The sequence below is a fragment of the Mirounga angustirostris genome, unplaced genomic scaffold (assembly GCF_029215605.1).
Source record: "Mirounga angustirostris isolate CCGP_5_RB_7025 unplaced genomic scaffold, mMirAng1.0.hap1 SCAF_11, whole genome shotgun sequence".
In the NCBI taxonomy this organism is placed as follows: Eukaryota; Metazoa; Chordata; class Mammalia; order Carnivora; family Phocidae; genus Mirounga; species Mirounga angustirostris.
In genome coordinates this window covers 123,693,894-123,706,428 of record NW_026991719.1, presented here as the reverse complement: position 1 = coordinate 123,706,428, position 12,535 = coordinate 123,693,894, and the positions used below count along the sequence as shown (strand labels likewise).

Below are 12,535 nucleotides of genomic sequence, written 5' to 3'. Positions count from 1 at the left end.
AAAAAAAAAAGATCACCCAGCTAGTACGTGGTCCATCTGAGATTTGAATCCCAGGAGTCTGGTGTTGGGAGTTAAAAACTATACTACACTGCCTTCCATCACTATTTCCAGGAAGTCTTCCCGGATTTCCTCTCAAGTCTTTTCTTTGAAGATCCCTATATAAACTGTGCTCTGTGTGCATTAGAATGTAAGCTTCCTCAGGGCAGAGGAGTCTTACTCTGCTTTCTATATCCTAGCATATTTAGAACTGTTCTCCTTATGTACAAATTACTGGATATTTGTTTAATCCAATTAAATGTGCGTAAGCACAAAAGAGGATATAGAGAATTCATGCTACCTCTTGTGAAAGAGCTGGTGCCGACTACTTCACCTTCATAGTTCTCCTTTCTCTTTGCCAAGTTCACAGTGACAGAATATGGTCCAATACACCCAGATGATAGAAAAAGGAAATGGGAACTCAGAATGCCAAAAATCAAAGGGATGTGGTCCTTACAAGTCCTAGGATTTTAGAGAAGAAATGTTTCCAGAGAAATTCAGCCTAGTCAATGTCCAAAGTGAATTTTGTGTGAGGTTCACCAACCCTATCGTGGTTTAAGCTGTTTCAAAGCGTTGGAGGATTGTAATGGCCTATGGAAGCATTCAGCAAGATAAACGGATTCCAAGTTTCTCATACCTAATGGCTGAAGTAATGTTTCGCACTCTCTTTAACTGTCCACTCACAAAAGGCAAAAGAAGTTCAACATTAGTTTGATTTCTGCTAAAAGAACAAGTCCTCTCTGAAGGACTTCACTTCCTAGAAACGCAGAATTGATCCAAGGTCTCTGCTGCTCTGATGTGCACATTATCTCTGCTGCCACAATAGCTAGACTATAGGGGTGCCTGGGTGGCTCAGTCGTTAAGCGTCTGCCTTCGGCTCAGGTCATGATCCCAGGGTCCTGGGATCAAGCCCCGCATCAGGCTGTCTGCTGGGCGGGAAGCCTGCTTCTCCCTCTCCTACTCCCCCTGCTTGTGTTCCCTCTCTCGCTGTGTCTCTCTCTGTCAAATAAATAAAATCTTAAAAAAAAAAATAGCTAGACTACAAAACCTCGCAAATGAACCCTACAGATATCCAGGTGACAAACAAGACTTCTAGGATTTTAAATAGAATTCAGTCAGCCTGTAGAACTTAATGGTTTCCATTATTCCCAAAGCATGTCCTAGTACTAAACACAGAAATCAATCCCTATAGAAGCCTTCACCCCTGAGATGCAGAAAAGGAGTTATAACTATGGAAGATTCACAGGGACAGTACTGGTTTTCTTCCAGATGTCTTGTCTGGTGCTATCTTTCCCTGACTGATTCCTTCAATCTCTATTCCTAGGGCTAGTCTTTCCTTAGCAATGTGAGTGACTGTGGGGTTTGGAGGAGAATTCTTTTTTTTCCGGCTTTATTGAGGTATAATTGACACATAACACTGTACATATTTAAAGTGTACAATGTGATGATTTGATATACATATACACTGTGAAATGATTACCACGATCAAGTTAATTAACACATCCATCACCTAATTATCTTTTTTTTGTGGTGAGAACACTTAACAACTACTCTCAGCAAATTTCAGGTATAAAGTGCAGTACTGTTGGGGCCCCTGGGTGGCTCGGTCGTTAAGCGTCTGCCTTCGGCTCAGGTCATGATCCCGGGGTCCTGGGATCGAGCCCCGCATCGGGCTCCCTGCTTGGCGGGAAGCCTGCTTCTCCCTCTCCCGCTCCCCCTGCTTGTGTTCCCTCTCTCACTGTGTCTCTCTCTGTCAAATAAATCAATAAAATCTTAAAAAAAAAAAAAAAAAGCACAGTACTCTTAACTGCAGTCACATTACTGTACATTAGATCTCCAAACATAGTAATCTTATAGCTGAAAGTTTATACTTTTAAAGCTATTGCTCAAAATCCCTACATTTCTAGCTAGGCCACTCTACGCCAACCTCAATTTTCTATTAATCCATGAAATGTATAATATTCTCCTAATTGACATTTAAAAAAATCTAGCGAGAACTAATAAGGAAGCACCAGTAAGTTTTTATCCTATCTTTTTTAGATCTGCTTTTGATTTTCCCTAGACTTAGTCTGAACTCTTTCAGAACTAGGACAGATGAAAGCACCCTAACTCGAAAAGCTAAAGCACTGCACTTATTGGCATTCACGCAGTGCCTACCCTGTGCCACGCTTCGCAATGCTGAGCATGGGAATCCAGGGATGAGGATGACATAGTCTCTGCCCTCGTGAAGGTGACAGTCAATAAAGGAAGAGGCATTTAAACTGATAGTTATAATCCCTCAATTTTTAATTGAGGATTTCATTGGGGCGCTAGGTGGCTCAGTCATTAAGCGTCTGCCTTCGGCTCAGGTCATGGTCCCAGGGTCCTGGGATGGAGTCCCATGTTGGGCTCCGTGCTCAGTGGGGAGCCTGCTTCTCCCTCTCCCTCTGCCCCTCCCTGCTTGTGCGTACGCTCTCTCTCTCTCTCGGTCTCACTCTCGCTCTCATAAATAAAATCTTTTAAAAAATAAATAAGTAAAATAAATAAATGAAAAGGATTTCATTAAGTTAAAACAGATTGCTAATTCCAAAAAAACCCACGCAGAACTGAAAAATATTGCAAACTTTTCAATTTAATCACCAAGGGTATGTTTCTATTTCTTCTCTGAAATCACAAAGAAACTGGGGTGGAGTTTGCTCAGAATCTGTCTTAAGGCCCCTTGCTCTAAGAGTTCTGTGAAGATGAAAACAACCTCATTACAATGTTATTTCTACATTTAAGCAATAAAGCCCCCTTGGGATAGGGCCCAGACTCAACCACATTTACTGAATTTAGCTTTATAGTAGTAGGAAGATAGAAGATTTTTTTAAAAAGTTTAACATGATAATAACATTAAGTGACCTTTATTAAACACTTACTAAATCCAAGGTTCTATTATTACCATCTCCATTTTGAGGAAAATGGAGTCCAGAGAGCTTAGCTAACTTTCCCAAGGCCACCCTGAGAGTCAGTGGCAGTGCCTGAGCATTCACTCACTAGTGGACCGCCTCTCCATGACTTGACATTGGCCCTCTTTCAACACTCTTACCCATCTGCAAACATCACGTGTCTTCTCCCACCTACCCTCCTCCCATCCTCTCCCGCCTCCGTTCTCCATCCGTGACCTTGCAGCCGACTAGAAGTAAGCACAAACATCTCATGTTTCTCCCAATTTTGGTTCCCCAGCCTATCGACAATCACATTTATGTCCAATAACCTTTCTGCAATTGATCATGTCCTTGAAACTCACCAAAAATCATAAATATGCTGACAAACTGTCTCAACACATCAATGTCCTATGCTGAAACACATAGGGGAGTTTGGTTTCTATCCTAGTGAGTGCCCAGTCCCTTGACAGTGATTTGTGAGACACAAGATTTGAGTATTTGAGAACCTCTGGTCTATAGCAAAGAGCGACAGTCTGGCGTACTTCAAGACCCTTTACAGCATCAAGGCTGAAGTGCAGGAGCACTCGTGCTTTGTAAAGGGCAAGAATCTTGAAGTGCATTCCATCCACTCCTTCCCACCTTGGCTTCCCTCCAGTGGTTGGAGATGATGGGTTCCAAGCTCCCGACACACCTCTCTCCCACCCAAGAGCTCTACCAAAGCCCCCTTGTGTGTTTGCTGCTGTGACTATTCAAGCGGATGATGGCATCAAACCAAGGCTAACACTCTTACACTCACTCAAGACTCAAGAATGCATTGTTGAGACTATTGTCCCTGAAGTTTCCTAGTCAGCTATTTACACAGACAATTTTCCTTGCCTATCCTTCACACATTATAACTCTGCCCTATTTCAGCTATTCACTGATACTGCGCAAAACTGAGCAAACAGAGCTGGCTGTGCAATGCCTCTCTTTCCAGGCTTAGTCAATGGACACTTTCTTCCTCTAGCCTACTCTTTTCCTCTCCCCTTTTTCATTACTTAGTCCCCATATTCCAATATTGTTTTATCTGTAAAAGAATCAACCCAAGAATTTACCAAAAACGAAGAATGAGAAACTCAAAAGCTGTAATTGGCAGTCCATCTGTAAGGAAAGGAGTACAGGGGAGATACGAAAGGGGAAGAGCAACAGTGAGAAGCTCCTATGTCCCAATACCCTGGTTCTCTTTCCCAGAGAGCTCTTTTTAAAAAGGAAACATTCAATTGTGTAAGTAAAGGAATGCTTCCCTTTATCAGACAACACATCTTTCCTGAAGTGTTGTATATATGCTAAATCCCATTTATTTATTAGACATTTGATTGACATTTTCTAAGTGAAGACTCTAGGGCAGACTCTGGGGGATAAAGAGATGAAGGTGATACGGATTGCCTTTGAGAGATCAGACTTGTAAACAGATAACTAGAATACAAGGTTGCAACTGGCAAAATTTAAATTCACATAAAGTGTTCTGGAAGCTGAAAAGAAGGAACAGAGATGAGAGGCACGGAGGGAACACAGGAACAACAACAAAAAAAGAAAAATGAAAAAGGGAACACAGGAACAGAGGCACAGAAGCTGGGTCCTGATGTTATAGGTAGCAGGGCAGCATCTGGGTTAAAGTAATCACACTTTTTCTTAAATGTAACTCCCTGAACTCTGCCACAGTGAAGCTCAGGTTCCCCAGCTAGTAGAAAGAAAGCTTGGGCTTATGTTGAACTTTCAAGATTTTTAATTATGAGTCTTTATTGGCCCATAAAACAAACATTTGCTATTAAACTGTCCACATAAGATCTACTTTATATGCTATATAAACAGAAACTGACTTTTTTAAATTATATATTAAATAGAATTCCAATCATATTCACTGAAAAGAAAATCCACTGAAACTTGATGCCAAGGATTTCAAAATTTTGCAGAATGAGTAATTACTTTTTACTGTTTCTTTAAAGAAAAGTTAATTTGTCAAACCATATGCAAACTCAATTTCCTACAGTGGAAAAAGATGGGTTCTCAGAAACATGGAATTGGATTTGGTCTGTGACCCTAATGGCTCAACAGATGATTCTTCAAAAAGAAAAAGAATCAAATAATGTATTCTGAAACTCTTTTCTTTAACTCCTTTCTGAAGCAACATTATCTCTGAGCGTTCTTGGAAGGGGAGGAGACTTTGTCATCACAGTTGTGATGCTGGTCCCCACGCTTCCCCTCCAAGGACGTGGTCACGGTTACCGAAGTCCATCCTCTCAAAGACATTCAGTACAGAGGGAGAGGGGGAGAGACCTCTGGCGAATGTCATTCCTGTGCAATAGCATTTAAGAGCAGAGGGGACTGTGCCAATGAGTCTCATTCTTCCTTCTGGGGGTTGGTCATTGTTTTCCGTTGTCTCTGCAGCTGACAAAGTGCTAAGCCTAAAAGGCCAGTTTCTGAACCTACTGGAGATACCACAGAAGTTTTTGCTACCTTCAAACCTGCTGGACCCTAAATCAATGCAGACATTCATGGCCAGTTATCCTAGGAAGCTTAAAGTTGTGATTAAGAACTGCTAATCTGGGGCGCCTGGGTGGCTCAGTTGGTTAAGCGACTGCCTTCGGCTCAGGTCATGATCCCAGCGTCCCGGGGATCCTGCTCAGCGAGGAGCCTGCTTCTCCCTCTGACCCTCCCCCCTCTCATGTACTCTCTCTCTCTCTCTCATTCTCGCTCTCTCAAATAAATAAATAAATCTAAAAAAAAAAACTGCTAATCTTCTTGCTCAGAGATGGCTGGTAAATCTTACTCCTGGGGAGTTTGAGAATATCAGCCTCAGATGCCATTGCTTATGTGCATTAAATGGTCTAATACAAGTAACCCAGACCTTCCTAAAGGTCATTGCTTCCACAGAACACAGCACCAAAGAATGTTAATAGGTCTGAAGCAAATATAAAAACAAAGTGTTCCTTGGTTGGGTACATTTGGAAAATGCTGAGTTAAATATAGTGAAGCAGATATTTTACTACAGGACATCTCAGGGCTTTTCATAGGTTTTAGGAGCCCTGGGAATCTCCAAGATGACTTCACTGAGTCCTTGGTTTGCTTTACTTTCCATCCTCAAGCACCTTCAATGACAAGAAGCATTTTAGCTTACGAATGACAGAAAGGAAGTTTTGGAAACCTAACAATAAATATTTCATGAGCTATAGAATGTAAACACCAGTCTAGGATCCCCCGAAAGGTTACGAAGGGTCCAGGGGAAAATGAATGTGGTAAGTACAGAGGACATTTTTAACTGGTTCACTGGTTTCGGTCCGAGATGCTCCCCCAAACAGTCCCCAACAAAGCCTGCTCAAACACCTGAGACACAACTCTAGGGATAAAGGGCTCACCTCTAACCTTTCTTTTTTTTAAAAAGAAGATTTTATTTATTTATTTGACAGAGAGGGATACAGCGAGAGAGGGAACACAAGCAGGAGGATCGGGGGAGGGAGAAGCAGGCTTCCCGCCAAACAGGGAGCCCTATGTGGCGCTGGATCCCAGGACCCTGGGACCATGACCGGAGCTGAAGGCAGACGCTTAATGACTGAGCCACCCAGGCGCCCCCAACCTTTCTCTTAAAGAACAACTGAAAGCAGTGCTCGCTTGGGCAGCACATACAGTAAAATTGGAACTATACAGAGAAGACTGGTATGGCCCCTGTGCATGGATGACACCCAACTTCATGAAGCATTCCATAATTTTTATATGTTAAATATATTTCAGTAAAGCTGAAATTTTAAAAAAGGAAAACAGAAAAGAGTTTCTTTTAACATGAAAAACAACAATTGCAATGATCATGCATTACAAAGGTGTCTCACTCAGAATTACCTATGTAAGAAAATGGTCTCCTTCATGCATAGTATGAGCCACTTTAATATGAGCCAAATTAATAAGCCCTTAATACTTAGCATCTACATAACTTTGAAGCCAGAAACAAAGTAAAACCTGTTCACCAGGTGTAACCACCACAGTGGAATTTCTATATTAAGAAAATATTCCCAGTATAGAATTTCAAGGCTGAACAAGGACAATTTGTGTTTCTATTGAGATATTTTTATAAAATGAGCAATTTGGCATGAGAGACATGTAAGTTCAATGCAATCTTTGAAAATATATTTATGGAAATGACCAGCTGCATTCCTGGGAAAATGTCCCTTTTGCAAGAAATGGGTGAGAATGAGTATAATGGTTACATCTTAAGATTTATAAACAGGCTTTCCATATCTGTTCATTTTTTCAGTATAGAAATATCAAAGTTCCCAGAGAACCTAAACATCAAATTACATTTCTTGCAATAAATATATGTTACATTTTATTTTATACATCACAGTTCAAGGGAAATATGTAGATTGAGTTTTCATTCATAAGAGAATATGATCATATGCATGCCTATATAAATATAAAATTAGATGCAAAAAATCAACATTCAAGTTCAGTTCTGTTTGCATTTGTTCTCCAACTGAGTTTGCATACACACACACACACACACACACACACACACACCCCTCAATCCAAAATCCACAATTTATCAAAACCAAAAAAATCTTTTCTTTTCTTCACTTTATAATTCTCTCAGGAAATGGGTAGAATGTTACATTTTTTTAAAAATATTTTATTTATTTATTTGACAGAGAGAGACACAGCAAGAGAGGGAACACAAGCGGGGGGAGTAGGAGAGGGAGAAGCAGCCTTCCCGTTGAGCAGGGAGCCCGATGTGGGGCTCGATCCCAGGACGCTGGGATCACGACCTGAACCGAAGGCAGCCACTTAACTGATTGAGCCACCCAGGCGCCCCATAATCTCTTGAGATAAAATATTATTTTAATTTAAATCTGCAGCTGGTGAAAATCAAGGACATATATAAACAGATATTTTTATTTGTGATATACAATTTCACATGCATTCAGTTCACTGGTGTTAAGAATCAATTGTGGTGCTTGCTTCAGCAACACATATGCTAAAACTGGAACAATTACAGAGATTAGCATGGCCTCTGCACAAGGATGACATGCAAATCTGTGAAGCATAACATATGAAAACAAAAAAAGAATTGTCTGTGATTACTTGATGTTACATCTTGACCTGTGCTTTAAGCCTGACTGAGCATGTCTTGATAGTATGAATTATTGATTAAGTCAGGTGTTATTATTATTTAAAATGCAACTCATTACTTAGATTCTCCCCAATCACTTATGACTTGTTGATCAGTTTCGAAGCACAGAGGACTCTTACTTCCATTGGATTATAAGTGCTCAGTAAAATATAAAAGATAGGTATATGAGAAAAGTCTGAAAGATAAAAACTGTTTTCTTACCCAAGAATAAGAGATGAAGAAACTAAAGAATGTTTTGTCTGTGGACAGTAGATAGTCTATCCAGATGACCTTCAAAGAAAGAAATGTTTCTAGATCAAAAATAGCCCTTCTAGCAACACAAGGGAAGTCAATTATCATGTAGCAGCACATTTAAAATAAAGATGAGAACCCTTTTCAACTACCCAGATTTTCCAGGTTAGAACTGACTATTCCATATGGTGCTATGATTCTCATAGCAATGCTTTGGGGTGGAGAAAGTAGGATTGCTTCTCACTCAAGAAGGTTCTTAAACTGCTTCTAGCTTCTGCATGAAGACAAATTTCCTTAGTCTCCTCCTAATTCCAGCCCCCTTCAATCCTGCTTCACCAAAGGGACTGAGCTTTCCAATGCTATCTTGTCCAGTGACCTTGATATGACCCCTAAAGCTGACATTAAGATTTGCCTCTATACAAACTCTCCTTTATGTACAATTAAGAAAAACTTTTACGTGTAATTCTAGATACAGAAGTGTTGATGTTCATGAATTTCTTCTAACAGGTGCTATGGACTTGCTTCATGTTGGGCAGCAGTATTCCCACCTTCTCTGAGGGACACATGATCCTTGTACCATTTGAGTGGTATCAATTTTGCACAACCTAAGAGCATGGTCCCAAATTAGAAATCCATTTCTGATGTTTGGCAAACATACCCCACAGCCTTTATGAGGCCTAAAGGATCTGGGTATATGAGTTTGGATCCAAAAAAATATCATTTTTCTCAAGTTTTTCCAGAATTGTGTAGAAGGCTCTCTTGTGCATGCTCTCCTCATATTCCTCCTCCATGAGCTCCAAGGAGTTCACTGTCTACCACTGTCTCAGGGCACTTGCCACTTTCTAGGGTGCCTGATCACTATTCCAGCCCTTGCTGGTCCCCTGCCTCCACTGGAGTATGAGCACAAAGCCAGAATCTGGTCTCATTCCTCCCTGTCCATAGCACCTGGCACAGAGTAGAAGCACAAGAAGCATGCACTGAAGGGATCATGAGCCACACCACTGCTCACATCTTCTGAATGCCAGCAAGTACTTGCCATTACCCAAACACACACTCTTCATTGCCTCCCATTGCCCTTGCTCAGTGACAGTCTCCTGGCCTGGAATGCCCTTCCCCATGTCTTTACTGATTGAAGACACATCTATCCTTCAAAGGCACATTCCCCAAAGCACTTTCTCCATGAGTGCTTTTCTGATCCTCTCTCCAGGACCCCTGTTGGCACCAGCACTCACTGGCACTGTATGAAAGCCATGTGTTGCCAGTCTTTCCTCTCTGTGGGGGAACAGGGTTAGTTCCTCTCAACAGCCCATGGTTGTCTGAACGTAGCCTGTAAAACTGTGAGGAATAAATCACATTCAGTTGGGTGAAGACTATGACAAGAGCTTGCTCTTTTCTCCAGAGACCCTAGGGCTCAGGAAAAGAATGACCGAGGATATAGAAAAATATGTAGGAAACAATGCAGGAGAGATGACTTCCTACGTGGAGCCCTCTCTTTACATAAAGGTATATTTTAAGGGAACCATTGAAAGAGGTCTTAGTGAATCGTTTAATTAAGAATCTGATAGGTAAGTTTTCTCACCCTTCAGTTCAGTTTAAAATATTAAGAGCCAAGACAATTATCATACGGTTTCACTCATATGTGGAACATAAGGAATAGTGTGGAGGACCACAGGGGAATGGAGGGAAAACTGAATGGGAAGAAATCAGAGCAGGAGACAAACCATGAGAGTCTCTGGACTCTGGGAAACAAACTGAGGGTTACAGAAGGGAGGGGGGTGGGGGATGGGGTACGCGGGTGATGGGCATTAAGGAGGACACGTGTGGTGCTGAGCACTGGGTGTTATACGTAACCAATGAATCGTTGAACACTACATCAAAAACTAACGAGGCTGGCTAACTGAACATAATAAAAAAAATGTTAACTGTAAATAAAAATAAAAATAATAAAAATCATCCTTTACCATCACAAAAAATAAAAATAAAAAAACAAAAATAAATAAAATAAATAAAATAAAATATTAAGAGCCAACTGGTAAAACAAACCAAAGAAAATGATACTGGAACTGTTCATAGCGGAACTTCCTAAACAGGAAGATTAACATACATAAAGTCACAGAAATACTGAATTTGAGTCAAGAACCTGAAAGTATTACAGATTATTTTGGAATATTTTAGTCCATTCTTAGTCCATATTTAGTAAGGCTCATTCTTCTTGACCACTATAGGAAGCTACCAAGGAAGCAAGAATTCTCTTTTCAAGAATCTGAGTCCTACACTTCTGGTTTCTGGGCAAATCTGGGTGTCTGCAGTGATTTCCTGTGCTTCCATTTATTTGCTCAGTTGTTCAGGTCCCAGATAGTTATCTACTATGGGCAAGGCACTGATCCAGCTAGTTTTACTGCTGCTGCTGCTGTTGTTGTCATCAGCCCTTAAAACTAAAAGAGGGCGCCTGGGTGGCTCAGTTGGTTAGGCGACTGCCTTCGGCTCAGGTCATGATCCTGGAGTCCCGGGATCGAGTCCCGCATCGGGCTCCCTGCTCGGCGGGGGGTCTGCTTCTCCCTCTCCCGCTCCCCCCTCTTGTGCTCTTTCTCTCTCTCACTCTCTCTCTCTCAAATAAATAAAATCTTAAAAAAAAAAAACTAAAAGAACTACAGAGAAATAACAATTATCATTTCAAAGAAGAGCTACATAACTGTCAAAAGAATTCTCTAAAAATTAAGTAGTGGAATGTTGAAGAGCCTAAGACTCAAATGGGAAAATCAATGTGGACAGACAGGCTGGGTTCTCTACCTGAAGACATTAACATTTTTATTTAATTTGTAAGATAGCTGGGCACTACTGCAAATTTCTGAGAAAGTGACTACCAAGATCAAGCCAACTCTAAGAGAGATGATGCAGGGAACTCAAGCAGATGGGCTGAGGAAAGGCTTGAGTTTAGAAGGTAGTTGTTACAGAAGGAAGAGAAGAAAGTTGCAAGAGAGGGTGGATTTCAGACATGCTCTAAAGGAGGCGGACTAATAGAAGAGGGGACAAAGGGTAAGGTAAGAGGCGGATGTGATACTATCAATCAAAATGGGCCTGGGGGCAGTGCCGGCTGGAGTGGTTGAAAGTCATAAGGCCAGAGATGTTTTTTACTAAAGGGAAACTGGGTTATGGAAGAGTCTAGAGAGACAATTCACCAGTTTTGGGTTCTCTTGCATCCTCGGGCATCAATGAAAATGCAAGAAAACCCATCTTTACTTGACATGAATGATCAATTTGACCACAAAGACATGAGAGATATTTGGACGGATGACTTGGAGATCTCTTCCAGCTTGGGAGAGTCCACAATTCTACAAGACACGTGCACAAAGAGTATCTGAAATTTAACTAATCATCGGAGTGCCCTAAGGGAGTTATTTAAAGGGAAGATGAAACCTAGGAAATATTCAATTAGAAGGATGGAGGCAGGGGCGCCTGGGTGCCTCAGTTGGTTAAGCAGCTGCCTTCGGCTCAGGTCATGATCCTGGAGTCCCGGGATCGAGTCCCGCATCGGGCTCCCTGCTCGGCGGGGGGTCTGCTTCTCCCTCTGACCCTCCCCCCCCCATGCTCTCTCTATCTCATTCTCTCTCTCAATAAATAAAATCTTTAAAAAAAAAAAAAAAGAAGGATGGAGGCAGGATACAAAATCAATGCACAGAAATCAGTTGCTTTCTTATACACTAACAATGCAACTGTAGAAAGAGAAATTAGAGAAACGATTCCATTTACAATAGCACCAAAAACCATAAGATACCTCGGAATAAACCTAACCAAAGAGGTAAAGGATCTATACTCTAGGAACTGCAGAACACTCATGAAAGAAATTGAAGAAGACACAAAAAGATGGAAAAACATGCCATGCTCATGGATCGGAAGAATAAACATTGTTAAAATGTCTATGCTACCCAGAGCAATCTATACCTTCAGTGTCATCCCGATCAAAATTCCAATGACATTTTTCAAAGTGCTGGAACAAACAGTCCTAAAATTTGTATGGTACCAGAAAAAACTCTGAATCGTCAAGGAAATTTTGAAAAAGAAAAACAAAGCCGGGGGCATCACGTTGCCCGATTTCAAGCTATACTACAAAGCAGTGATCACCAAGACAGCATGGTACTGGCACAAAAACAGACATATAGACCAATGGAACAGAACAGAGAGCCCAGATATGGACCCTCAACTC

General features: G+C 41.2%; 2 non-coding genes across 2 annotated transcripts; both read left to right on the top strand.

Moving 5' to 3' along the window:
• The first annotated feature begins 6,582 nt into the window (after positions 1-6,582).
• On the top strand, positions 6,583-6,689 carry LOC123851432 (U6 spliceosomal RNA). Its single transcript, XR_006792598.1, has one exon. It is a non-coding gene; the product is annotated as a U6 spliceosomal RNA (small nuclear RNA).
• A 1,231-nt stretch (positions 6,690-7,920) lies between these two features.
• Positions 7,921-8,025, top strand: LOC123851480 (U6 spliceosomal RNA). Its single transcript, XR_006792616.1, has one exon. It is a non-coding gene; the product is annotated as a U6 spliceosomal RNA (small nuclear RNA).
• Positions 8,026-12,535: the final 4,510 nt, after the last annotated feature.